This window comes from Petaurus breviceps, unplaced genomic scaffold (genome assembly GCF_028583685.1).
Source record: "Petaurus breviceps papuanus isolate PSGF00001 unplaced genomic scaffold, PetGlider_PUasm1.0 90556, whole genome shotgun sequence".
Lineage (NCBI taxonomy): Eukaryota > Metazoa > Chordata > Mammalia > Diprotodontia > Petauridae > Petaurus > Petaurus breviceps.
The window spans coordinates 4462905-4489674 of record NW_027187273.1 but is presented as its reverse complement, the minus strand read 5'-3'; the positions used below and the strand labels follow the sequence as shown (position 1 = coordinate 4489674).

At 39.1% G+C, this 26770-nt stretch overlaps 2 protein-coding genes across 6 annotated transcripts in view; both read left to right on the top strand.

Annotated features, from left to right (window-relative positions):
• The window catches only part of ARHGEF4 (Rho guanine nucleotide exchange factor 4), a 533634-nt gene that overhangs the window by 239127 nt on the left and 267737 nt on the right, over positions 1-26770 (top strand). The gene's annotated exons all lie outside the window — the stretch shown is intronic.
• Positions 18416-26770, top strand: part of PLEKHB2 (pleckstrin homology domain containing B2) — a 457251-nt gene continuing 448896 nt past the window's right edge. The window contains exon 1 of the mRNA XM_069063365.1: positions 18416-18428. The gene's annotated coding sequence lies outside the window, so the exon portion shown is untranslated. The remainder of the gene's footprint in view (positions 18429-26770) is intronic.

Sequence of the window (26770 nt, the reverse complement as noted above, 5' to 3'; positions counted from 1 at the left end):
AGGTGTTGTATGGGGGTTTCATTTCATCATTTCTTCCTTCATAGTGCATTAAGATGCAGGGATTTGTGGGGTCCTAGATCCCATACCTAGAGCTCAAAGGGACCTCAGAGTCCATCTAATTCAACCATATAATTTTACAAATAAACAAACTAAGATCTGAAAAGGTTAATTGACTTGCCCAAGGTCACACAGATAGTGTCAGAAGTAGAATTTGAACCCAGGTACTGTGACTGCAGAATCAATATTCTTTCCATTATAGCACACTGCCTTTATAAACATCAGTTTGTTTGTTTATGCATTTGTTGTGTGAACAGATTGACCTGTACAACATGAATGACTGAAATGTCAGGCTTTTGTTGAATGGGTTATAAGCCTGGTTTTAGCCCAATACCTGTTTGGCCCCTGGTTCAATTAGATTGTTGCTATAACTGAAACATGAATGGCATTCTCCCCCTCTTATTACAGTTTATCTCCAGTTCCATGATAGCAGAAAGTCTCATTGATATAATGGTGCTTATAATCCCTTGTAATTCTGTAGGCCTTTCTCTTTTTGAAGGGCTTTCACATATCCATTATCTCAGCTCCATTAGATTCTATGGCAGTCTGGCTTCCTTTAAGCCCCAGTCAAAACCTTACCATCTATAAGGAGCCTCTTCCAATCCCTCCTCATGCTTGTGTACTCTTTGGTGTAGCAGCAAGCACCCCGGAGTCCTCAGGGTTTGCCGCCCATACAGGTTCTTGGATCTGCTTTGTTAAAGGAAAGCAACTCAAAATGGGTTAACAAGCTTACTTTAATCAGTCAGACATATATCATTTACCTTGTTCAGGAGAAAAGGTCAGCACCCTGAACCTCAAAGTATACAGGCATAATTATCAAGACAGAAACATCAAGTAGACAGATTTCCAAACTGTCCAACCATTACATCCATACCCAGTCAACATCTGGGTTTCCACATTCTGGGTTTTTCAAAGCCGGGGGACTCTCAACAACGGCTTCCCAGAATTCAGATCAAATCACAGAACACTTCTCAAAGTGAGTCCCAAAACAAAGCTACACATCAGGGCTTATATAGCCTTCTCCTGGCTCAGAGAATGTAACAACCTTATTGACCCACTGGCCAATCAAAAAGTATCTACTGAAAAACAAGCCTCCCTCCCCAGGCTTCTGGTGCACTTTAGCCTAGGGGCAGGGAAGATCTTTAAAATTTACATTCGCATTACATTTGGGTTGATTATTTCCAATGTATATAGCTTGTTTGTGTCATCTCCCCCCTTAGACTGTGAGCTTCTTGAGGACAGGGATGGTCTTTCAACTTTCTTTTTATCCTCAGTGCTTAGCACGATGCCTGGCACGTAATAGATGCTTAATAAGCATTTATTGATTGATTTGAATACCTAGTTCATAGCATACTACCTGGCACATAGTAGGTGCTTAAGAAACATTTTTGATTGATCAATTTGATTGCCAATGCCTGCCACACAGTAGGTGCTTAATAAATGGTTGTTTGTTTTTTACTAACTCACAAATATATGTTATCAGTGAGGCTCAGAGAGGCTAAACTATTGTATATTCAAAATCATATAGCAAATGGCCATGAGCCAACACCAGTGTTCCTTTGTCTACACTGGCTTTTTTGAGAAAGAAGTAGTAGCCTGGCCAAGTCCCAGGCCAATGAATACATTGTTCAGTCACAAGAACAGTGAGATTCTGAGAATGGAGTAGAAGGTAGTGGAAAAGGCATTGAACGCAGAGTTTGAGGACATGGATTTGAATCCTTGCCAGGAAACTTACTATATCCTGGGCACTGTGCTAAGTACCATGGATGCAGGGGAAAAAGGCAAAAATGCTTTCTCTGACCTTAAGGAGTTCCCATTCTCAGCTCTGCCAGTTACTAACTGTGTGACTTGGCATATCATTTCTTCATCTGTGAAGTGGGAATAATACCCCTGCCCTGTCTACCTCACCAGGGCTGCTACAAGGCTCAGATATGCAAGTCCTTTGTAAATGGTAAGGGTTCTGAAACCTCCTCAGCCTGGCATTTAAGGCCCTGACCTCTCTTTCCAGTCTTTGTTTGTACTCCCCAAACCCCACGTTCCAGCCAAACCATAGCTATGTTCTAGCCCAGACTGGTTTGTTCCCTGATCTCATCCTGCCCTCTCTGCCTCCATGCATGTTCACAGGTCGCTGCTCATGCTTGGAATGCCCTTGTTTCTACATCTCCCCCTGCTGAAATCCTCTTCTTCTTCCTTTAAAGCCCAGGTCCTCCATGAAGCCTTCCCTGACTCACCCCCTCCAGCTGAAAGTGCTCTCTCCCATGTCAGGTCTTCGCAGAGTACTCTGGATATCTCCTTTGCCCTTATCACATTCTGTTTTGTATCCTCCTTATTTGGGTATAGCTTGTATTCCTGCCAGCAGCTCCTTAAGGATAGACAGACACTGAGTCATTTTTCATCTTTTTATGTTTGGTTTCTGAGTGCCCTACCCAGAGCTGATTCTTGGTGAATGTTTATTAAATTGAATGACGATGACTATTGTCAGGATGACTTAGAATCTCTAGTTTCCTGGCCCTCTGGAGTTCACTCTGGGAGTACTCTCTTCTTGGGGAGCTCTATCTTCAATGCCTTGTCATATAGTCCAGCATCTAAGCTGCAAGTGAACTCTGTGGGGTGTGTGGAGATGTGCTGGACAAAACCCAAAATAATAAACAACCCTTGTGACTAGAAGCAGGCTCCAGAAGGAAGCCTAACCCTTCTCAAATAGCACCAAAGCCATCAGGCATGGGAAGTGGTAGCTGCCAGCTCTGCAGTTCATGGTGATCCATTGGTCTCCCTGGTCAGGCCTTGTTTAGTCAGGGTTGTTTCTATTTCCCGTGGGAGGAGAGTGACACCCATGACATCTAATTAGCATGGAAGATAGCTTGTGGGGTGTGTGTGTGTGTGTGTGTGTGTGTGTGTGTGTGTGTGTGTTTCCAGGATAGGGATACATATGTATTGCTTATGACTAACTGGACAGGTAACCAACCATCTGTGGCAGCTGTAAAGACCTAGGCATAGTAGAAATGCAATATTAAAAATAAATAAAGGCAAATGGGACCCAGCTGATTGGAATTCACATGCCTCATGTCTGCAGGTAAGAGCATTTTTTCTTCTAGAGAAGGAGAGTTGAAGGTAGTGTGAGCTGGTGTATAAATTCTATCTGAGAGGAGAGGTTACAATAATTAAAAAACAAACCCAGAGTTCTGAACATCTGTAAGATGGAGGGGTTGGAAGAGTGTGTCCTGGAAGTCCCCTTTGAGCTCTGAATCTATTGGTCATGTGATTTCTCTTTAGCACAGGAAGGGGATGTATCATTTACATGGCACCTACATCAATAAGCACTTATTAAGTACCTACTGTGTGTTGGTACTGTGTTAGCTTCTTGGGGTAGAAATACAGGACTTTTCCTGCCTTCGGGGATCTTACATTTTACTCATTTAAAATGGTGGAGAATAGAGTAAGTTTGTAGTTAAGTATAGAAATGTGGAAAAATGAATGCATTGTAATGTACTGAGGGAAGTCAGGAAAGGCTTCCTGAAGGAAGTGGCATTTCAACCTTGAAGGGGACTAAGGATTCCAAGAGGTAGAAGCAGGAGAACAAGGGGTCAGGGCAGGGGCAGCCTGGACAAAAGCATGACATTAAAATATGAAATTTATATTCAGAACAGCAAAAAAGACAGTTTAGTTGGAGTATGTATAGAGTTTAGGATGGGGAGTAATGTGTTATCAGCCTAGAAAAATAGGCTAGAGCAGAGCTTATTAGCCTGGACTCCAAAGAACCTCCAAGGGGTCCATAGGTAGATCTCAGGAGTCAGTGAACTTGGATGGGAAAAAAAATACTTTTTACTTACAATCATGTTTCATTAGTTTCCTTTGTAATTCTATATATTTAGCTTTATGCATCTAAAATCATTATTCTGAAAAAGGGTCTGTAGGCTTCACTAGACTTTTAAAGGGTCTGTGACACAAAAGAGACTAAGAACCCTGGGACTATGATCAGATTGTGAATTAAATGTCAAACAGAGGAGTCTGGATTTCATTCTAAAGGCAATGGGGAGCTATGGAAACTTCTTAAGCAAGCCAATGACACAGTCAGATCACTGCTTTAGGATTATCTATTTGACAGTGTTATAGAAATGGGAATCTGAAGATCTTCCCTGTCCCTAGGCCCCTTGATAGGCATAAGTGACTCTGAGAACCTTCCCTGATTTGAAAATATATTCTGCCCCCTAATAGGCTGAATGTGGTCACATGTAGCCTGTGGTGGGAGGCTTGTTTTTCAGGAATGCCCACACCTTATTATTTTGTGATTGGGCAGAGGGTCAAGAGGGTTGTGACATTCTCTGACCCAGGAGAAGGCTATATATACCCTGATGTGAGTATTTCTCCAACCAATAGTGATTTAGACCATTTTTTCATGTGATTATAGATAACTTTTATTTCTTTGTCTGAAAACTGCCTGTTTGTGTCCTTTTACCATTTATCAATTGGAGAATGACTTGTATTCTTATAAAATTGAAAGTTCTCTATATATTTGAGAAGTGAGTCCTTTTCAGAGACACTTGCTGTAAAACATTTTTTTCCCCAGTCTTTTACTTTTCTTCTAATTTTGGTTACATTGATTTTGTTTGTTCAAAACCTTTTTAATTTTATATAATAAAAAGTATCCATTTTACATTCTGTAATTCTCTCTATATCTTGTTTGGTTCCTAAATTCTTCCCTTATCCATAGATCTGACATATTCATGTCTTTTTATTTTATATATACATGTACACATATATAAAATGTCATCTCCTCAACTAAAAGTTTCTTTAACCTGAAGTTATATAAGCTGAATAAAAATAAGCTTATCCTAGTCCATTGTCTTCCCAGAATTGCTAGCCCAGAGCTTGAAACATATCAGGAACTTAGTAAATCCTGGTTGATTGATTGAATGAGTCAGTACCAAGTGAAAATTCACAGAATATTTGAGTTGGAAGCAACCTCAAAGATTTTCCAATTCAACCTTGCCCAAAGTTTGAATCCCATCCACAACCTTTCTAATAAGTGAGCACAACCAGACTTAGATCTGGTTATGCTGGTGGGAGCCCTGGAATGATCATAAGATTTAAAATTGGGAGGGACCTTAGAGGTTATCTGATACAATGTCTTTATTTAACAGATGAGGGAACTAGGAACCGGAGAAACAAAGTAACCTGCCTATATTTATATAAGTACTGAAGAGCAGTGTCATAATTTGAAACCAGATCTAAATGAATTGCACATTCCATGATACCATGCTGCTTTTGTCCTATTCACTCTTTCTTATCTGCACATTACCACTGGCCTTGACCCCCAGCCCTAGTATGCCCTAACATGACTTGGAGAAAGTCAGCTGTAGAGCCAGTCCTTCATGGGGATCAAGAGATACTGGGGTAGAAGATTCTTTTTTCAATATCAACTCTCTTCCTGGTCATTAGAGATGTCCCCCAGGAGCCCAGATAACTGACTAGGTTTCTTTTACCATAACTCTGCAAAGGGCTGGTGCTTTCAGAAACCCTCCTGAATTAAAGGTTATTTCTACTTTTTTCAAATTTTTCTGATCGGTCTAGTTGTCTAAGAAGAGAGAGAGAGAGACAGAGAGAAAGAAAGTGCATTATCCCCTCTCAATCCACACTCAACCCAAACAGGAATTCAGAGGTAGCTAGATGGCACAGAAGATAGAACACTGGGTTCTAGTTAGGAGTTAGGAAGAACTGAGTTCAAATTTACATTTTACATTTACACATTACAGACATGTAATGACTCTGTGATCTTGGACAAGTCACTTAACCTCTGCCTGCCTCAGTTTCCTCCACTGTAAAATGAGAACCATAATAGCACCTATCTTCTAGGGTTGTAAGAACCAAATGAGATAATAAATGTGAAACACTTAGCACATTGCCTGGCATATAGTAAGTACTTAATAAATGCTTGTTTCCTTCTTTCCTTCATCAGTGACAGGGAGGCATTTCGATTCCTTTTAAAAACTAATTTATAAGGGCAGCTAGGTGGTGCAGTGAACAGAACACCAGCCCTGAAGTCTGGAGGACCTGAGTTCAAATGCGGCCTCAGACACTAGACACTTAACTAGCTGTGTGACCTTGGGCAAGTCACTTAACCCCAATTGCCTTGCCTTCCCCCCTCCAAAAAAAATTTAATTTTTATAGATAGCTTTTGTTTGTATATCACTTTCATTTCCAAATGTATCTTCCTTCCTACACCCAGTAAGCTATCCCTTATAACAAAGAATATAAAAGAAAGGAAAAAAAAAAGCAATTCAGTAGAGCTCACCAACAAATCTGCTGGGCCTAACAGTATATACAATGTTCCACACCTATCTTCCCCTGCCTCTGCAAAGAAGGAAGGGATGGGATTTTTTGTGCTGGATTTTAAGTCACTGCTGGCATCAGAAAAGAAACTAGCCAATAACAAGAACTTTTTGATGACTAGGGGTCTCTGCCTTTTTCTCTCTGGTGGTGCCTGTGTGGGATTTAGAAGTAAATAAATGGAATCCTTTACCTTCAAATAATTTCTACTCTAGGTTACAAGACACAAGGTTAACATCTGTTATAGGAAAATTAAGTACTTAACTACAGGGCCAGCCCTAAGTGCTGGGGCAGTTCAGAGGAGGCAAGGTTGAGAGTGAGCCTCAGGAGCCAGGGAAAGGATTGTGTAAGAGGACTTGATCCTGAACTTGGAAGATGAGAAGGATTTTCTCAGGCATAGAAAAGGAGATAATTACAAGTGTGTGGGGGTGGGAGGAGGGTGGAGAGTAATAGCATAAATAAAGCTGCTAAATTAGAATTGAACATGGCATGCCATGGGGAAATAATGGGGGGGGGGCAGGCAATGAACAGGCCAACCTGACCTGAATGAAGGGATGGATGGGGAAGAGTTGGAAAATAGTGGGAAATACTATTGGATAGGATGGATAGAGCCCAGTTATGTGGGCCTTGAATGCCAAACTGTGGAGTAAGAACATAGTTGTCAGGCTGTAAGTCTTTGTTATGTAGTCCAGCGCAGTAGGTAATGAGGAGATCTTGTAGGTTACTGAGACAGAAAATGACCAGTCAAAAGCCCTGTGTCATGCTATCTTTTGAAATAAGACCATGGGAAGAAAGAAAATCACCTTAAACTGTGGTCCTCTTCCATTGCATTTTATTTTGTTTATTTTCCTGACAGGTAGACTGAGTTTCTTTTCCTGGCCTGGATTATACAATATTCTTGCCTTTGGAAATCCTATCTCAGGATGCAGACTCCAATGCAAACATTTCCATGGAAATGTGTCTATACCATTTAACAGGAGCCCCTTCCTCTATGGGAAGTTCTTCTGGGAAATATTCAGTGTGAGATAATAGAAAAAGCACTTGATTTGTACTCAGAGGACCTGAGTTCAAGTCCTTTCTCTGCCATTTGTGTGATTTTGGACAAGTCACTCAACCCACTGGCACCTCACTCTGTTCCTATGTAAAATCAGGGTACTAACACTAATACTTGTAAAACTGACCTCACAGGATGGTTATGAGAATGAGACAGGGTCCTGTATATAAAGTACCCTATAAAAGTGAGCTAATATTATTAAGAACATGCATATAATGTGCTTCATTTTTTCATTTAACTTGTCTTTATTGAGAACCTACTTTATGCAGGGTCCTGTACTAGGGAGAGAGAGGGTCACAAAGAGAAATAAGACAATCCTTGCCCTTTTAGTCTACAGACATCACTTCTACATGTGAAAAAGTAAGAAAAAAAAACAAAGTGGGAACCCATCAGTCAGGGATCATTTGAATCAATCATGGTACGACTACATAATGAAATACTGTAAGAAATAATCAAACTGAGGAAGTCATGGAAACACAAGGATACTTGTATGACTAACTGATTCAGAGTGAAATAAGTTAAACTAGGAGAATGATGATATATAATAACTCTAAAAATGTAAAGCAAAACAACACAGAAAGGCAGCTAAGCTTTGGTGGATTCTAATGACCAGTCTTGGCTCAGGAGAATGGATGATGAAATACTTCTCTCCTCTCTATAGAGGTGGGAGATGTTGTCAAGGCTGCTTATCTATTTTTCCTTGCTATAAGGTAAAATTCAGTTTGAGGATGATAGATATGTTGGAAAATAACTTGAAAATGAAAGGGATCAATAAAACTTTTAAAAAATTAATTTTATAAGACAGGAATATAAGTGTCAAGTGGATAGTATTGATAATGCTCAGAGGTGATGAGGGGGGAGGAACCTAGGGAGATGAGCTACTGAAGAAATATGTGTTTTTCAAAGCTGTTTTATTTCCTATCTTATTTATACTTCCACCATCCTCTGAAAAAGTAGACAGGAGAGGTATCATCATTTCCATTCTACAGACAAAAAAAACCTGAGGCCTAGACAGATAATTCTCCAAGGTTATAGAGCTACAGAGCCAAAGAGCAGAGCTTGGAATTTAGGTCTCCTAATTCCCTGCTCTGCATTCTTTCTGTCTCTTTGAACAGCTAGGGGTCCATTTGCTTTTTATTTCTTAATTTCCTTTTTATTGTTATGAACTTGACAAACACCAATGAATATGAATGTCCCTTTACAAGAAACAGAAAAAGAGGACTCTGTATAATGCTGGTTACCTCCTCTAAGCTCAGCTTGTTGTTATTCTCTTACGTGGTTCAAATTAAATTAGCCATTCCAACATTTTCCCTGCTTCTCTGTGTCCTATAGGTCCACTCAGAAGTGGTACCCTCTGGGTTCACATTTTAAAAGTGTCAGATGCCCTAACTCTTTTCTTTCTTCAGAGAATATATTTTTTTCCAACCTGATTGAAACCTATCAACCTCAGGTCCAGGCTATAGAAATAACACCATGCAGAAATGGGAAATCATCCCTTGTTGTCCATTGTTATAGTCTAGGAGTATTTTCAGGAGAGGACAGTTCCCCAAGCATCCTGGGCTGTAAATAACATTGTTCCCAGAAGTGCTGATTCCCCCCCCCCCCCACTTCCACCCCCCAAAACCCTAAAACAAATGATCCTATTGCTCAACAAGTCACTCAGCCCTGACAGGACTCATTACTAATGAACTTAAAGGTCCCTTCTGACTCTCACATCCTTTGATTAGGCATGGAAAGCCCAAGAAAGGAGTTGGCAAGTAAAATATTTGTCATTTCAGGTACAATTTTCAAGGGGAAGGCATGGAAATGAGAAGGGGATTCTCAGAGGGGGGCTTCTAATACTTGTGAACCCCATCTTAGTTCCTTTAAGGCAGAATCTGTGTCTTATCCATGTTTGCTATTCGCAGCAGTATTGATTACAGAACCGAACACAGATAAAGTGCTCAGAATATATTTACTGAATTAATTCTGCCATTGGGTTTGTCTCCAGCTGTGATGGGCAAATCAGTTAGCCTGGAGCTTTCATGTTACTTGGGGACAATGGTATGGGTTAGTGGACTGCTCTGAAATAATGTAAAGATTAATGCCGAATCTATTTAGTGACTCCTTATGATGACATAATTTGGTGTTCAGCCAAACCAATTCCCTAAAAATATGCCCTCTCCATTTTTCAGCCTTTGGGCATTTCAAGGGAAATGAAACTTGTGATTCTAGTCCACAGATGTTGTTGACTCCATCAATATTGTCCAGTGAGGGAACAGTCTGTCATCCAGGCTTACTGAACCCAGCCTTGAGGTTTCTTATCGGAAATCTTCATTGCTTTGAACTAGTTTTTGGCATTCAGCCAAAAAACAACAGGAATTTGAGCAAGGAGAAGTTGGAATTGCATCAAACTCTTGCAAGTGAGAATAGGTTTTTGACTTGGATTACTCTTCTCAACTGAGATCATACTGTAGGATCAGAGATTTAGAGCTTAGAAGAGACCTCTGAAGTTATCCAATCTCATTCCCTCATTTTACATGAGAGGAAATTGAGGCACAAGTGGAGTTAAGTAAATTGCCCAAGGTAACATGAATAATAAGTGGCAGAAGTAGTATTTGAACTCTGGACCCTCTGACTACAAAATGCAGACTGATAACCCTACCGATGTGCCCTAGTCCTCACCACAAAGGTGTTTTGGTATTTGAGATTTTATCATTCTTTTGTTCTGAATAATATAAATGCATGGAACTTGTTGCAGACCGTGGAGACCCTTCTGGACTGAGCTTTACTTAGGTAATAAAGGCAGCTAAAATATATGCAGAATACCTTATACAAAGTCAGGAAATGGTCTATACAGAATCCTGGTGAAGTGACTCAGGATGATTCTACTTTTTGGTCAGATAAGGGAGAGATAGGTATTTCAAGAAGTTAAATGCCTTAGCATGGTCATGAAATAAGTCAGAGGGAGAACTGGGAATGGCTTCCAGACTACCTCCATTCTAAGGAGCCATCTTTACATGACTGTTATTGCTACTACTAGTTAACATTTGTATAGCACTTACTCTGTGATATGCACAGTGCTAAGCTCTTTACAATTATCTTATTTTCTCTTTACAACAACCCTGGGAAGTAGGTGCTATTATTATCCCCATTTTACAGATGAAGATATTGAGACAAATAGGGGTAAACTGCCCAGTATCATACCCCTAGTAAGTTTCTGAGGTAGGATTTGAACTCAGATTTGAGCACCTACCTCTCAAGGTTCTTGTGATGATCAAATGAAATAATAATTGTAAAGCCTTTAGCACGGTGTCCGGCACAGAGTAAGCACTATATAACTGTTATGTTATTCCTATTATTAGGAATATGTTATTCCTATTATTATATTGACATTTCTTCCTACACAACTACTGCAAGTCCTATCTTCTAAGCTTTTTTTTAAATGCTTGATTTTTCTTTTATTTCTTCTAAGTCTATGATTATTAACTGTTTAGAGTTACCATACTCAATTAGTTGATATGTGTATAACATGGGGGATTGGACTAGATTTGTGATTTTATTAGTATAAATAACCCTAGATGATCCCACCTGCTCTTTCATTTATAGTCTGAGAGAGTTGCTGGAGGCACTGAGATGTTTAGTTACTTTGCTTAGAGTCACAATGCAAGTATTTGTTAGAGTCAGGATCTGAATTTAGGTCTATACCTGAGAATTGTTTTGAGAATTCTGACATCCTTTGAGTTAACAGAGGTGTTGAACACAATGTGATCTACAACCCTTCAGAGTGAGTGCTGCCCAAACTAGATTAAAATGTAACTGACAAATATTTAACAAAATAAATAAAAATGTAACAAAACATAGACAATAGTAACATGTTTTTTTCAGTCCATATGTGCCTGCAAGTATTGTCTCATAAAGTTTAATGCCCGTTTCTTTTTTTCTTTCTTTTTAATTTATGGAATAAAACAAGCATTTCCATAACAATAAAAAAGATGATTGCACATGTACTGCAAATCTACTATGTACAACTTAGTATCCTTTTTAAATATACAAGCAAATTGCCATGTAACTTTTTTCTTTTTTTTTTCCTTCCTTACCCTACCCCTACCCCACCCTAGAGATGGCTACCATTGGACATGCTACATGCCAGATTTTTCTGGGACATCCAGTTTAAAATGTCCAACAGGCAGTTGTTGATGTAAAATTGAAGTTCAGGGAAGAAACTGGAAATAAATAGATCCGTAATTCATCTGAAGATAGAGTTGATGAAGTCATCAAGAGAAAGCATGTAGAGAGAAAAGAAAAGATGGCCTAGAATGGAGTTTTGGAGGATATCCATAGTTAGGGAGCATGACTGAGTTAACAAAGGAGAGAGGGAAAGAGTCATTAGGCAAGTCAGAGGAAAATTAAGAGACTGGTGTCACCAAAATCCAGAGAGGAAGGAGTAGAAAGAAAAGGATGGTCAATTGTGTCAATTGCAGCAGAAATAAAGTCGGATGAGGACTGAGGAAAGACCATCAGATTTGGTAACTGAGAAAATGTTGGTAACTTTGGAAAGAGCATTTTCAGTTAAGTAATAAGGTCAGAAGCTGAATTGTAAAGTCTGAAGAGTGAGAATGAGAGAGGAGGAAGGGGAGGTAGCAAGTGTAGACAAGTTTTTCAGTGAATTTATCTGAGAGAGGTGAGAAAGATTTAAGGCAGTACTATGAGGGATTGATAGGAGAGTCTGATGAAGGGATGTTTTAGGATGGGGGAACTTGGGCATTTTTGAAAGTAGTAAGAAAGGAACCAGGAGAAAGGAAAAGGTTTTGAGAGAGGAGAGAAATAGGAGATATGATTAGAAAGATATGGATGTGGGGGAGAATAAATTAGGAAAATCTTGAGAATACACTTGTGGCTTGAGATCGTGAAAGGTATCCATCCCTGTGTGGGAGTGGATTGGATTAGAGAACTCAATGGGGATTTTTTTTCTTTAGTCCATTCCAAATGTTTGCCTAATAAGAGAGAGGATACTAGGAAACAGCAGAATCAGACAGTGTTTTTTCTGCTTTTCTTGTAGCATGACATTATTTGCTCAGAATATCAGAGATATTTTGTGAGGATAAGCACCAAATATTTGTATACAGAGGGGAGAAAACAACCACAGGTAAAATAATTTGCTCTGAGGAAGATTCTCTTTGTAAAATCCTATTCATGGACCTCTGGTTTAAACTTGAATCACACCATATACAACATACTGATAACTACACATTCAGTTCAGTTTTTAAAATTAACCTTCCCATTACCTACCCTCAATGAATAATTTTTAAAGCACTAAATATAAAGCAATCAATATATTGCTGCTATCAATATAGTCCAGCAAAACAAATCCCCACAGTGCTCATGTCCTAGAATGTCTCATTCTGCATGTTGAGTTCATCACCTCTCTGTGAGGAAGTGAATGGTCTGTTTCATCATCATTCTTTTGAACTAGTGATTTATCATTGCATTGGTCAGTGTTCTAAAGTATTTCAAAATTTTTCCTTTCCATAATGTTATCATTGTATAAGTTATTCTCCTAGTTGTGATCACTTTGCTCTGCACCAATTCATATAGATCTTCCCAGTTTCCTCTGAAACTGCCCATTTAACCATTCTTTGTGGTACAATAATATTTCATTACACTCATATACCACAATTTGTTTAACTCTTTCCCCAAAGGGGGAAATCCTCTTAGTTTCCAATTTGGGGCTACTACAAAGATAATTGCAATAAATATTTGTATCCGTATAAACCTTTTTTCACTATTTGATTTCTTGGGGGATGTGGGCCTATAGTTTGGTAATTTGGGGGGGGCATAGTTCCAAATTTCTTTCCAGAATGACTAGACCAAGTCACTCCATCAACAATGTGCATGTTTTCTAACATGCCTTTTAACACTATTGTTTTCCTTTATTGTTATCTTTGCCATCTGATAGGTATGAGGCAGAACTTCAGAATTGCTTTGATTTGCTTTTCTCTAATTATTTGTGATTTGCAACATTTTTTCACATGGTTCTTTATATCTTGTATTTTTTCCTTTAAAAACTGCCTATTCATATCCTTTGACCATTTGTCTTTTGGGGAATGGCATTTTACATTTTAATGGCATTAATACATTTTAATTAGTTCCTTCTATGTCTTGGATATGAGCTCATTACCAAAGAAATTTGATGCAAAGATTTTTTTTCCCAGTTACATGTTTTCCTTCTGCTTTTTACTCCATTAGATTTGTTTGTGCAAAAATTTTATACATTTTATCTTGTGTGATGCTATTACTTGTTTAGTTATCAACACTTTCCTGTCCATGGATCTGGAAAGTCATTTCTTCTTTGCTCCTCTGATTTGTTTATATTATCTTTTATATCAAGGTTATATACCCTCTTGGAGCTTATCTTGGTGCATGGCACAAGATGTTCATATAAACTTAATTTCTGTCACACTGCTATCTAGTTTTTTTTAACAACATTTATGATGATGATGATGATGATGATGATGATGATGATGATGATGATGATGATGATGATGATGATGTCTTTTTTAACCTGGGTTCAGATACTTTATAAAAAATACATTAAATTAAATTTTTTAAAATTTTATTTGCAGTTCTGAATTCTCCTTTTTTCTACCTGTCTCTCACCTATCGAGAAGTCAAGAAATAGGACACCTATTACATATAGGAAGTCATGCAAAATGTATTTCCACATTAGCCATGGTACAAAAGGAAAAAAAGACCCAACAAGGAAAATAAAGAAAGCATAAGAAAATATCCTTCAATCTGCACTCAGAATCCATCAGTTCTCTTTCTGGAAGTAGATTCATTTTTCATCATGATTCCTTTGAGATTGTTATGTATCACTGTATTGATCAGAGTAGCTGATTCTTTCACAGTTGATTGTCATTACAGTATCACTGTTACTTTGTACAATGTTCTAGTTCTGCTCATTTCACTTTGCATCAGTTTATAAAAGTCTTCCCAGATTTTTCTGAAATCATTCACTTTGTTATTTCTTACAGAGCAATAATATTCCATCATGACCATATACCATAGCTTGTTCAGTGATTCCTCAATTGATGGCCATCCTTTCAGTTTCCAATTCTTAAAGGATCTTCTATGTTTAAGGCACTGTGCTAGGGAAAACAAATGCAAAAATTAAACCTTCCCTGCACTATATGAAGGCTCCGCCACTTACTATCTGTATAACCTTGGTTTAGTCATTTAACTTCTTCAAGGTCCATTTTCTTCATCTATAAAATGAGGCAGATCAAATTAGATGCCCTCTAGGGTCCCTTTCAGATTTAAAATGATGATCCTGTGTATCAAATGGCACATTCAGAAGCTCAGACTTTTATAACTTAAAATTTACTGCTTTTCATTATGTAGTAGAAGTGGCTTTCCTAGGTTACACCAGAAATTAATGGTAGATTTAGAAATGGTCCCAATAGCTCTCTGTTTAACATGTCCCAAATTTTCTGCTTTTCTCTACTTTTTTCTTCCTCTGTAACTGTGTGCTGTCTCCCTGTGGGTGGGTGGAATAGTTTCACCAGTAGGTTCCATGAGATTTAGGGGGTAGATAGGCTTTTTTCCAGTTCTCCTGGGGATGTTACTATAAGGAACTTGGGTGGGTCATACCCTCTCAAGCCAAGTGCCTGCCCATGCCAGGGGGCACAGAGCCAAGGAAGTCAAACTTTCAAGTGACTACCTAATTCTCCATATTCTGGGCTGCTGTTCAGAATTGCCAGTGGCTGGGGCCCAAGCTACTTTGGCAACAAATCAGGCCTTCTCTTCATCAGCTTCTGGATGCCTGTAAGAAATTCAGAAAGTGAATAAATCAGATTAACATGTAATTTGATACCTATCCTTCAGGACCCACCTCCTCCATGAAACCTTCTCTATTTGGTCTCAGTTTTTCTTTTCTCGGAGAGGTAGCATTTTGTACTGAATTTGGTGTTAGAGGACTTAATTCAAATTCTATTTCTGCTATTTGCTATTTCTGTGATCTTAGGCAAGTGATTTCACTGCTCAGGACTCAGTTTCTATCTGCAAAATGGAGGCATATACTAGATAGCTTCTATGATTCTTTCCAAGTTTGGATCATGTATCTGATCTCTTATTCTAATTTAAGATCTGTTGTACACATTCAGGTACTAAAATCATTATAAAAGGCCCTGCATCATTTCCTCCCCTCCCCACCCCCCAAGGTTGGATATGAACTCTGGTTGTCTTTTTTCTTTTGCTACACATCATTATTTAATTGACTCAAAGACCTATTTTTTTCTAATTAGACTGAAAAGTCAGTAAGGGCTTCAACCATGTGTCTTTTCCTTTAATAAGCTTTAAAACTGGAAAAGGTCTTTTTCTGTTGTTGTTTTGCTTTTTTTAGTAGTATTTTATTTTTTCCCAAGGACATGTCAAGACAATATTAACATTCATTTTTACAAGAGTTTAAATTCCAAATTTTTCTCCTTTCCTCCCTCCCTCCTCTCCCCTCCTTCAAAACTGGTAGGCAGTTTGATAAAGGTTATACATGCGCTATCATGTAAAACATATTTCCATATTAATCATAGTTGTGAAAAAAGAAACAGATCAAAAGAAAAAAACACAAAAAAGAATAAAGTAGGTGAGAAAATAGGCTTCGATCTGCATTTGAAGTCCAACGATTCTTTATCTGGATGTGGATAACATTGTCCTTTGTGAGTCCTTTGTATTTGTCTTGGATCATTGTGTTGCTGAGAAGAGCTAAGTCATTCATAGATGATCATCATACAATGTTACCGATACTGTGTATCCTTGTTCTGTTCATTTCACTTTTCATCATTTCTTACAAATCTATCCAGATTTTTCTGAAATCTACCTGTTCATTATTTCTTATTGCGCAATGGTGTTCCATTATATCCATATACTACAGCTTGTTCAACCATTCCCCTATTGATGGGCATTCCCTCTATTTCCAATATTTTGCCACCACAAAAAGGGCTGCTATAAATATTTTTGCACATATAGGTCCTTTTCCCATTTTTTATGCTCTCTTTTTTGATACAGACCTAATAGTGGTACTGCTGAGTAAAAGAGTATGTGTAATTTGTTTGCCCTTTGGGCATAGTTCCAAATTGCCCTCCAGAATGGTTAGATCAGTTTATAACTCCACCAACAGTGAGTGCATTAGTGTCCCAATTTTCCCACACACTCTCCAACATTTATCATTTTCCTTTTTTTGGCATATTAGTCAATCTGATAGGTGTGAGGTGGTACCTCAGGGTTGTTTTAATTTGTATTTCTCTGATGGAAAGTGATTTAGAACATTTCTTCATATACCTATGGATAGCTTTGATTTCTTTATCTCAATTGGGGAATGGCTTGTTATTCTTATAAATTTTACTCTGTTCTCTATATATTTGAGAAATGAAACCTTTATCAGAGACACTTACTGTAAGATTGTTTCCCAGCTTTCTGCTTTCCTTCTAATATTGGTTGCATTGGTTTTGTTTGTGCAAGAGCTTTTTAATGTAATATAAACAAATATAATAACCAAAATTGTTATTTTACATTTTTTTATGATCTCTATCTCTTGTTTGGTCATGAATTCTTCCCTTCTTCATAGATCTGACAGGTAGACTATTCCTTGCTCTTCTAGTTTGCTTGTGGTGTTACCCTTTATGTCTAAACCATGCACCTATTTTAACCTTGTCTTGGCATATGATATGAGATGGTGGTCTATACCTAATTTGTACCCTATTGTTTTCCAGTTCTCCCAGAAGTTTTTCTCAAATAGTAAGTTCTTATCCCAAAGGCTGGGGTCTTTGGGTTTATCAAATGCCAGATTACTCTGGTCATTTACTACTGTGCCCTGTTTACCCAACCTATTCCACTGATCCACCATTCTGTTTCTTAGGACCAGGTAGTTTTGATCATTACTTTATAATATAGTTTGAGGGACAGCTAGGTGGCACAGTGAATAGAGCACCAGCCCTGGAGTCAGGAGGACCTGAGTTCAAATCTGGCCTCTGACACTTAACACAAAAACTAGCCGTGACCTTGGGCAAGTCACTTAACCCCAATTACCCTCAAAAAAAATACATACATACACACACACACACAGATATATATATATATATATATATATATATATATATAGAGAGAGAGAGAGAGAGAGAGAGTTTGAGATGTGGTATTTCTAGGCCACCTTCTTTGGACTTTTTTTCCATCAGTTTCCCTTGATATTCTTGACCTTTTGTTCTTCCAGATGGATGTTGTTGTTATTTTTTCTAGCTCTATAAAGTAATCTTTTGGTAGTTTGGTTGGTATAGCACTAAATAAGTAAATTAACCTAAGTAGCCCTAATATATGGTCAGTTTTTATGTAGGTGCTACATGCTGCTGAGAAAAAGATATATTCCTTTCTCTTTCCATTCAGTTTTCTTCAAAGGTCTGTCATATCTAACTTTTCTAATATTCTATTCACCTCCTTAGTTTCTTTCTTGTTTATTTTTGGTTGGATTTATCAAGATCTGAGAGGGGACAGTTGAGGTCCCCCACTAGTATAATTTTGCCGTCTCTTTCTATAGCTCACTTAACTTCACCTTTAAGAATTGACACACATACATTTAGCACTGACATTACTTCATTGTCTATGGTACCTTTTAGCAAGATGTAGTTTCCTTCTTACCTCTTTTAATTAGGTCTATTTTTGCTTTTGCTTTGTCTGAGCCCAGGTTTACTATCTCTGCTTTTTTCTTACTTCAGCTAAAGCATAATAGATTCTGCTTCAGCCACTTACCTTTATTCTGTATGTCTCTCTGCTTCAAGTGTGTTTCTTGTACAACATATTGTAGGATTCTGGATTTTTGATCCACTCTGCTTTCCACTTCCATTTTATGGGAGAGTTCATCCCATTTATGTGCACAGTTAATGTGTATTTCCCTCCATCCTATTTTTCCTTCTAGAACTGGAGTCTTCCCATTCCTCTGACAGTCCTGAGGTACATGGGGAGTCCTGGTGTTGGAGTTTGCCTGCTCCACCACACTGGGACTCAGGATCTTCTGCTGGTTTCCTGAAGTGGGACTTGCTGCTGGCTTGCTGGGACACTTTCTATCCTGGACTGCACTCCCCTTTACCCAAGTGACACAAATCTTTCCGGCTGATCTTCTAAGTTTCTTGGGTCCAAAGATTGTTTCACCCAGTGTTTTTACTGGTTCTGCTGTTCCAGAATTTGTTTGGGGAAGCTATTTTATGGTTGTTTGGAGATGAATGAGAGAGTTAAGGCAATTTACTGCTGCCTCTACCATTTGGCTCCCAGAAGTCTGGAAAAAGGTCTTGGAGATCATCTATTCCAGCTCTTCCCTACCCCCATTTAATGCATGAAGAAACAAAGGCCCATAGGTAAAGTGAATTTCTTAAGGTCACACAGGGTAGAATTAGGTAGAATTGGTAGAATTAGGACTAGTGTCAAGGTCTGACTCATAGTAGAGGGTTCATTCCATTATAGGACCAAGATCTTTCATCTCCAGAGCACTAGATGGGAGGTACCACACTAGGTATGCCTAGCTAGCATTATAGCACTTTAAGTTTCACAAAACTCTTTACAAATATTATCTTATTTGATTCTCACAACAATGCTGTGAGGTAGATGTTATTATGATCCCCTTTTTACAGATGAGAAAACTGAGGCACAAAGTGATTAAAGTGACTTTCCAAGGGTCACCCAGCTAGTAAGTGTCTGAGGTCAAATTTGAATTCACAACTTCCTGACTTTTAGTCCTCCATTTGGTCTACTATACCATTTTCTTGCAAAATATTTGTTGTTGGAGATGATAGTAGGTGCTTGAAAAATACTTGCAAACAAAAGAAATGTGGTATAGTACTAACCAAACACCTCTCATTCTCAATTTTACTTTGTTCCTGCCCCACCATTACAAAGACAAAACCATCAACAGCGCCCCCACCATAGGATTCTAAGATGTTAGAATTTAGAGTTGGGGGTGGGGAGAGGAGTGGAACAACCTTAGAGATCAGTCCAACCTCATCCTATTAGAGATGAGGGAACTGAAACTCAGAGAAAAGAAATTATTTCCCTAAGTTAGCACAAAGAATAAATAGTAGAGCCAGCTCCAGAACCTCTGCCTCCTCACTTCTAGTCCAACATATCAAGGGAGTAACTTTCTCTTCCTTCCTTCTTTAGTGAAGGCTAAGTGGTTTATTGCACATGTTGATGCCAGGTGGGGCCACACAGGAGAATTCTGAATCACTTAGCACCTCTTTCCAGGGCAGAAGGTAGGGAGAAGGGACAGGTCTTATGTGGTCTGGGTTAAATGTTTGCTTTTTCTCTATGGTTGTAGCAGCAAGCACCCCAAGTGTCCCCAGGGTGGCTTGGATCTGCTTTGATAAAGGAAAGCAACTCAAAATGGGTTAACAAGCTTACTTTAATCAGTCAAATAAGTATCGTTTACCTAGTTCAGGGGGAAAAGGTCAGCACCCAGAACTTCAGAGTATACAGACAGAATTATCAAGACAGAGAAATAGTTCAAATAGACAGGTTTCCAAACTGTCCAACCATTACGTCCATACCAAATCAACATCTGCGTTTTTCAAAGCCAGGAGAGCTCTCAACAATGGCTTCCCAGAGTCTCATCAGATCAAATCACAGAACACTTCTCAAAGTGAGCCCCAAAACAAAGCCTCAAATCAGGGTTTATATAGCCTTCTCCTGGCTCAGAGAATGTAACAACCTTCTGGACCCACTGGCCAATCAAAAAGTATCTAATGAAAAACAAGCCTCCCACCCCAGGCTCCAGGTGCACTTTAGCCTAGGGGCAGGGAAGATCTTTAAATTTGCATTTCCATTACAATGGTATAAGTAACTTCTGCCAGCTACCTACTACAGTAGTAATGCAAGGGACTGGAGTATTCAGGAATCTCAGCTTCCAAGAATCCAGTGGTTTCCTGGTATTTCCTTTCCTTTTCCATAAGGTCAAGCAACATGGTCCCAATAAGCTACAGGCTTCTTTGGGCCTCAGTTTCCTCATCCATAAAGCAAAGGGGTTGAACTAAATAACCTCTAATGTCCCTTCCTGCTCTAGTTTTATGTTCCAATGACCAAATTGTCCTCTGGAAATTGAACCCATAACTTGAACTTTGCCTACAATTAGGAATGTCATTAAATCCAATCTCGAAACTTTAGCACAAAAATATTAACTACAAGTCATGAAATACTTGGGCAGTTACAACAGTAGAAACATGTTTTTTTCAGACATATTATTGGTTATTTCTTAATCCCCCCACCCCCCCTACCTCTGTGAAGAAGATTAGATGGATACTGAATAGCATCATCCTACTTTACAAACATGGAAGCCAGGTGCCCAGAGTGGGGAGGGGATTTGCTGTGAGAAATCAGAGATCTCAAGCTTCAGAGTTCAATGATCATGTGAAAAAGTCCCCTCTCTCACCTTATTTGAATATCCCTGCATATGTCATTCATCTTCAAAGTAGGCACTAGTCTAGTTTTGTCTTTGTATCTCTGGAACATAATATACTATCTGACACATTATGAGCACTGAGTACATGTTTGTTGAATGGATGGATGGATAAATATACAAATATACAATGACTTGTTTTAAGAAAGTCATTATATAAAAATTCAGACTTACAAAACTTATAGAGGTCAAGTAATTCCCTTTACAAAAAGGTTCACTTTTAGGTTCCTTTAAAGAAAGAGCTCCTTTAGGGTATTTAAGACTTGATTGCATTTTATTCATTTACTATTTGATAAAGGGCTTGGAGGAAGGAAGATCAGTCAGTTGTTTAGTCAACAAACATTTATTAAGCACCTACTATGTGGGAGACACATGGAATGCAGATACAAATAAAAACAAAGATGGTCCTGGCTCTCAAGTAGCTTAAAATCTATTGGGAGAAGATGGCATACAAAAGGATACTGAAAAAAGGTTAGAGGGGAAGAGGGGAGCCACTCGGAAGGATCATGATGGAGAATTCCAAAGAAATCCAAAAGCAGTGGGGGGGGGAGAAATAGGGACAAAAACTGCTGCACTCCCTTTTTAAATGGAGGCAAGGCCCCAGAGCCCATGGTCCTGGCCTTCCAGTCAAAGAATCCAGTAAGAGGGGCAGAGGGTACCAATGAGATGAGCATCAGGCAGATTCTATCTTGTAGCATGAAGGATAGGGACAGGACCTGTGATTTTATTGACATGGGGAAATCCCAGATGAGGAAACTCCCTTTGCCAATATAAGTCAGTGCCTTCTTTGCAATTTAATAGTTTTAGAGGGTTGCCTAGAACCCTAAAAGATTAAGTGACCTACCCAGATCCATGTAGTCAATTTGTGTCAGAGGTGGAACCCACTGGAGATCAGTCAGAAAAAAAAATCTAGCTTATCCAACAGATCTCTGAAGGCAGACTGTAAAGGAGTGGGAGGAGGGTTTGGTTATATCATAGAGGTCAGTATGTAGATCTATTATATTATATGGGATTTGCCTACAACATTTACAAGATCAGGACAAATGACTCTTAAGAAGACACTAAAGAAGCATTCCTCCTTTTTTTTTTTCTTTTTTTTTTTTAGCAATCGGGGTTAAGTAACTTGCTCAAGGTTACAAGGCCAGTTATTTCTGGGTGTGGTGCTGAGTGTCTGAGCCTGGGATTTGATCTCCAGGTCGTCCCAACACTGGAGCCGGTGCTCTTACTCACTGAGCCACCTGGCCGTCCCTCCTCCTTTTTTTTTTTTGACCAGAAAAAAAAAAAGTGGAAATAACTTGGTAGAATGACCACAGGAAGAAGTGCTCAGTGCCCAGGCAGTCAGGTGAGGAGGGAGATATTCAGTACCGACAGCAGAATCCGCTGAGGGCTCAGCTGCTCATCAATCCTCTCAGCTCCATGGTAACTGCCTGCTTGTCACCTGCATACTGATAATGTGTTTTATAGCCCATATGGAAGCTGCACATGAAAAAAACCCTGCAAAACAGGCAGTCTTGGCCTTGTCTCTTCATCTCTTTGTGGCTCAGACTTCTTAGGACAGAATACCAGGCTGGTGTCCCTCAGGGCAGCACAATACAAAATTCAATTCAAAACTAATATTTGAGTTATCACCTCTATGTCCATCTTTGTCCTGGGTGCCATGTGCAAAAATAGAGAAAGAAGATCTTTTGAGAAGCTTAGAATCAGGTTAGACATGGAGATAAAAGAAATTCTCAGGCAGGTGCTAGAGAGCATTTGCCAAGGATATTATAGTAGGATTCCTACGCTGAACCGTAGGTTGGCTGAGAAAAGCTCTCCAGTGCCTCAGAATTCAAAATTTTGTATAAACCAAGTAGGAACAACAAAACCTAACCTGTATTGTGTAGGTGTGAGCTGAGAAATATTTAAAAACTAGCTCTTAGAGGGAAAATATATGCAAGATACAGTTTTAAGTTTAATATGCATTTTTAACATTTTCATCATTCTTTAGTCTTCTTGTTGTTCAGTCATTTTTCAGTCAAATCTGACCCTTGGTGATCCCATGTGAGGTTTTCTTGGCAAAGATACTAGAGTGGTTTGCCATTTTCTTCTCCAGTTCATTTTACAGATGAGGAAACTGAGGCAAACAAGGTTAAGGGACTTGTCACACAGCTAGTAAGCATCTGAGGCCAGATTTGAACTCATGAAGATGAGTCTTCCTGATTCCAAGCCCAGTGCTCCATCCACTGCATCACCTAGCTGCCTTCTTCAGTTTAGAGAATCAATAAAACAGCAAATCAAGTCTTGATCTGTAGCTGGTAGCTGGTCTTGAGGTGTAAGTGTTCACAATGACAATTTAAACATCGCCTCTTTCCAGAATATCCCTGGTATTGTGTTAAGAAATGAAAAAAGCGGGGTGGCTAGGTGGCTTAGTGAGTAAAGCACAGGCCCTGGAGTCAGGAGGACCTGAGTTCGGTTCTGGCCTCAGACACTTAACACCCACACAAAAAAACTAGCCGTGTAACCTTGGCCAAGTTACTTAACCCCAATTGTCCTCTAAAAGGCAAAAAAAAAAAAAAAGAAAGAAAAAAGGGAAGAAACCAATATGGGATAGCATAGTCAGGGACAGTGTCATGGAAAAAAATGGAACTAGAGCTGGGCCTTAGAGGCATACCATTTAGCTACTTAGAATGGAGTAGGGAAGATATTCTGGGTAAGGAAAACAGAATGAACAACTGCTTGGAGGGGGGAATTGATGGAGTAGAGTGTAATTTAAAATAAAAAAGAAGAAAAAATGGCCTTACTGGTATGGAGGGCACACGCAAAATATTTAGACTCAGAATCAGGTGACATCTTAGAAGCCATCTAGTCTAATTGTACCTGAATAAGAACCCCCTCTACAATACCCTCAAGAAGTGGTCATCATATCCTTTGCTTGAAAAACTCTAGCAAGGAGGAATCAACTATACCGATTCCACTTTGGGACAGCTCTAATTGGTAGCAAGTTTTTCCTTACATCAAGTCTAAATCTGCCTCTATGTGGATTTCAACCCATCATGCCTAATTCTGACCTCTAGTGCCAAGAGGACAAGCCTGTTGTCTCACTCCTAAATAACTCTTCAGATGCTCAAAGGCAGCCATCATGTCCCCTCCAGGTCTTCTCCAAGCTAAAGTTCCTCGTTCCTTTGACCAATCCTAGTACACTATGATTTCAAGTTCTCTCATCATCCTTTGGCAACTCTGCAGCTTCTCAACATCCTTTCTAGAATATGTAATCAATGACAAAGGGTTCATCAATTAACATTAAGAAATGCCACTTACCAGGCACCATACTAGTCACTTGGCTTTACGAGTACAAAGAATGAAATAATTTCTTTTCTCAAGGAGCTAACATTCTGACCAGATTCCAATTAATTCTAATCACTCTGCTCAGACCTCATTTACCCTCTTCCTTCTCTTCCTACCCACTTTGGTGGTCCTGATTGCTCCATCAGAAGATAATTCAATTGCAAGTCATGGCATTGTCTCCCTGCTGTCATGGTCTTCTTAGAGAATGAAGGACAAATGACAACCCACTTTGGTGGTCTTGATTGCTCCATCTGAAGACAATGGATGTGTAATCATTATCATCATAATTACAGAATACAAAGTGCTTTCTTCACAAAGCCTTGGGAGGTAGACAGTTCAAGAGGTCTTATCTCCATTTTACAGATGAAGAAGCTGAAGGATAGAGATGAAGGGACTTGCCTGTAGTCACACAGTAAATATCTGAGCTAGGCTAGAACCCAGGTTTTTTGAGGATACGTCTAATATGGTACAAGAGAGGGAGGTAAAGTCATCTCAACTGGTTATTTTAGCAATTTGTGTAGCAAAAGCAGCCAGATGGTTGAATAAGCATTTGAATCTTTAATAATAAGTTGGATTCTTGCACATTTTTAAGACTGTAAACTTTATCCCATGGGACTTCATAGAGCCAAGTTTCTCACTTGCAACATTTTGGTCCCATAGAATCCTGTGCATTCCTTGCGGAAGTTCTGAGGATGAGGGCCACACAGGGTCGCTGGGCCCCAAATATCCCCACTCTGACTCCTCCTTTACTGCTCTCCCAATAGCCCACAGCCACATTCCTACTGTTACTAACAACGAAGGGCCACAGTGATGTTTTCTTTAGGTGCCAGGCCTGTTTCAGAGCATTTTTATACCTTCTTGTTTCCATCCTCACCATCTAATTATTCCTTAAATAACTTTGTGCTGGGGAGGGGACAGATGTTATTGCCCCATTTTTATAGACAACAAATGCAGTCATAGAAAGGCTCAGAAATTCGGCCAGAGTCATACACTGAGTCAGTATCAAATAGCCATCTCCTCACTCTTCGGTCAGCCCTTGTTCTGCGGGGATGTTTCTCTTTCACTTCCTGAGAGTAAGAACTGAGGCTTTCCCTGTAAGAGAAAGAGGGCTTGGCTGTAAGTTTAGGAACCCTGGGTTCTAGTTCAAACTCTGCTGCTTACTAGCTCTGCAACTTAGGGCAAGTTCCTGAACTTCTCTGAACTTCAGTTTCCTCAACTGAAAAATTCCTCAACAAAAAAAACCTGAAAAAACTAGCACTACCTTAAAGAATTGTCATGAGGATCAAGTGAAATAATGTATATAAAGTGCTTTGTAAACCTTAGGCAGGGGTAGGGAACCTGTGGCTTCGAGGCCACGTGTGGCCCTTTAGGTCCTCAAGTGAGGCCCTTTGGCTGAATCCTAACTTCACAGAACAAATGGGATTTGGATTTGGATTTGGAAGGTTGGATTCAGTCAAAGGACTGCACTTGAGGACCTAGAGGGCCACATGTGACTTCAAGGCCACAGGTTCCCCACCCCTGCTTAGAGAATGTGAGCTGTTATTAACTAAATTTTTTCCACTCCTTTGTGAGTCAGTATGGCCTATACTACACAATGATGGATGGCCTATAGGTTCGTATTACTCTCTGGTTGTCTCACATGTGTACCTACTTTGTCTTCCCAACTAGATTGTGAGCTCCTTGAGGACTGGCACCCTCTTTTCTCTTGTATCTCCCACAGGGCTCAGCAGAAGGCTGGTCAATGCAAGCTAGTACTCAGTATAACTTGCTGAATTGAATTTAATCCCTCCATGTAGAGATTCTAAATCTTCTGCAAACTTTAATTATACTTTGGTCCTGATTTTATTCTGGGGCTTTGGGAAAAGTACAGCTTCTAGAGGACTATGCTATAATGTTTGTGTACTTGGCTTATCTCCCTCTGATATAAACTCCATGAAGACAGGATCCATGGTATCATTGTATCTCCCACTCTGACCAATCAGTTACTATTTGCTGAATTGAAGAATGAATGAATAAATCTGGAAAGTGCATGGGTACTTCTCTACAAGAATGGGTACAATTTGGATCATCAGAGAAGAGAGAGGACATAATGTCAGAACTGTTATGGAAGGCACATAAATCATGGTTAGATCTCTGAATGCCAAGGGGAAGCCTGTTCCTTCTAGTGAAACCTCTAATTCTGTTGGTTTAATTCCACTTTAGTCTAGTTGCTCCCATTTAGATGTTCCTAAGGGATTTACACTAAAAAGTCTTTAATGGCACCTTAAGCAGTAAATAATTGCCCATTTATGTTATTTTTTTTCGATTTTTTAATTATTACATAATATAAATTTTAATTTGGAGCATTTTTTGAGCAAAAGTTATTATTGTAGTTATTATAAGCACTTAACTGATTAATCTAAAATACTTATGAGGGCATATTAAATTACTGGGGGGATTGAACACATTTTTTTCTTGTTGTTGAAAGGGGTTCATGGAATAAGAAACATTAGGAACCACTGCTCTAGGCTGAATTCCAGGCCCTAGAAACATTAGACAAC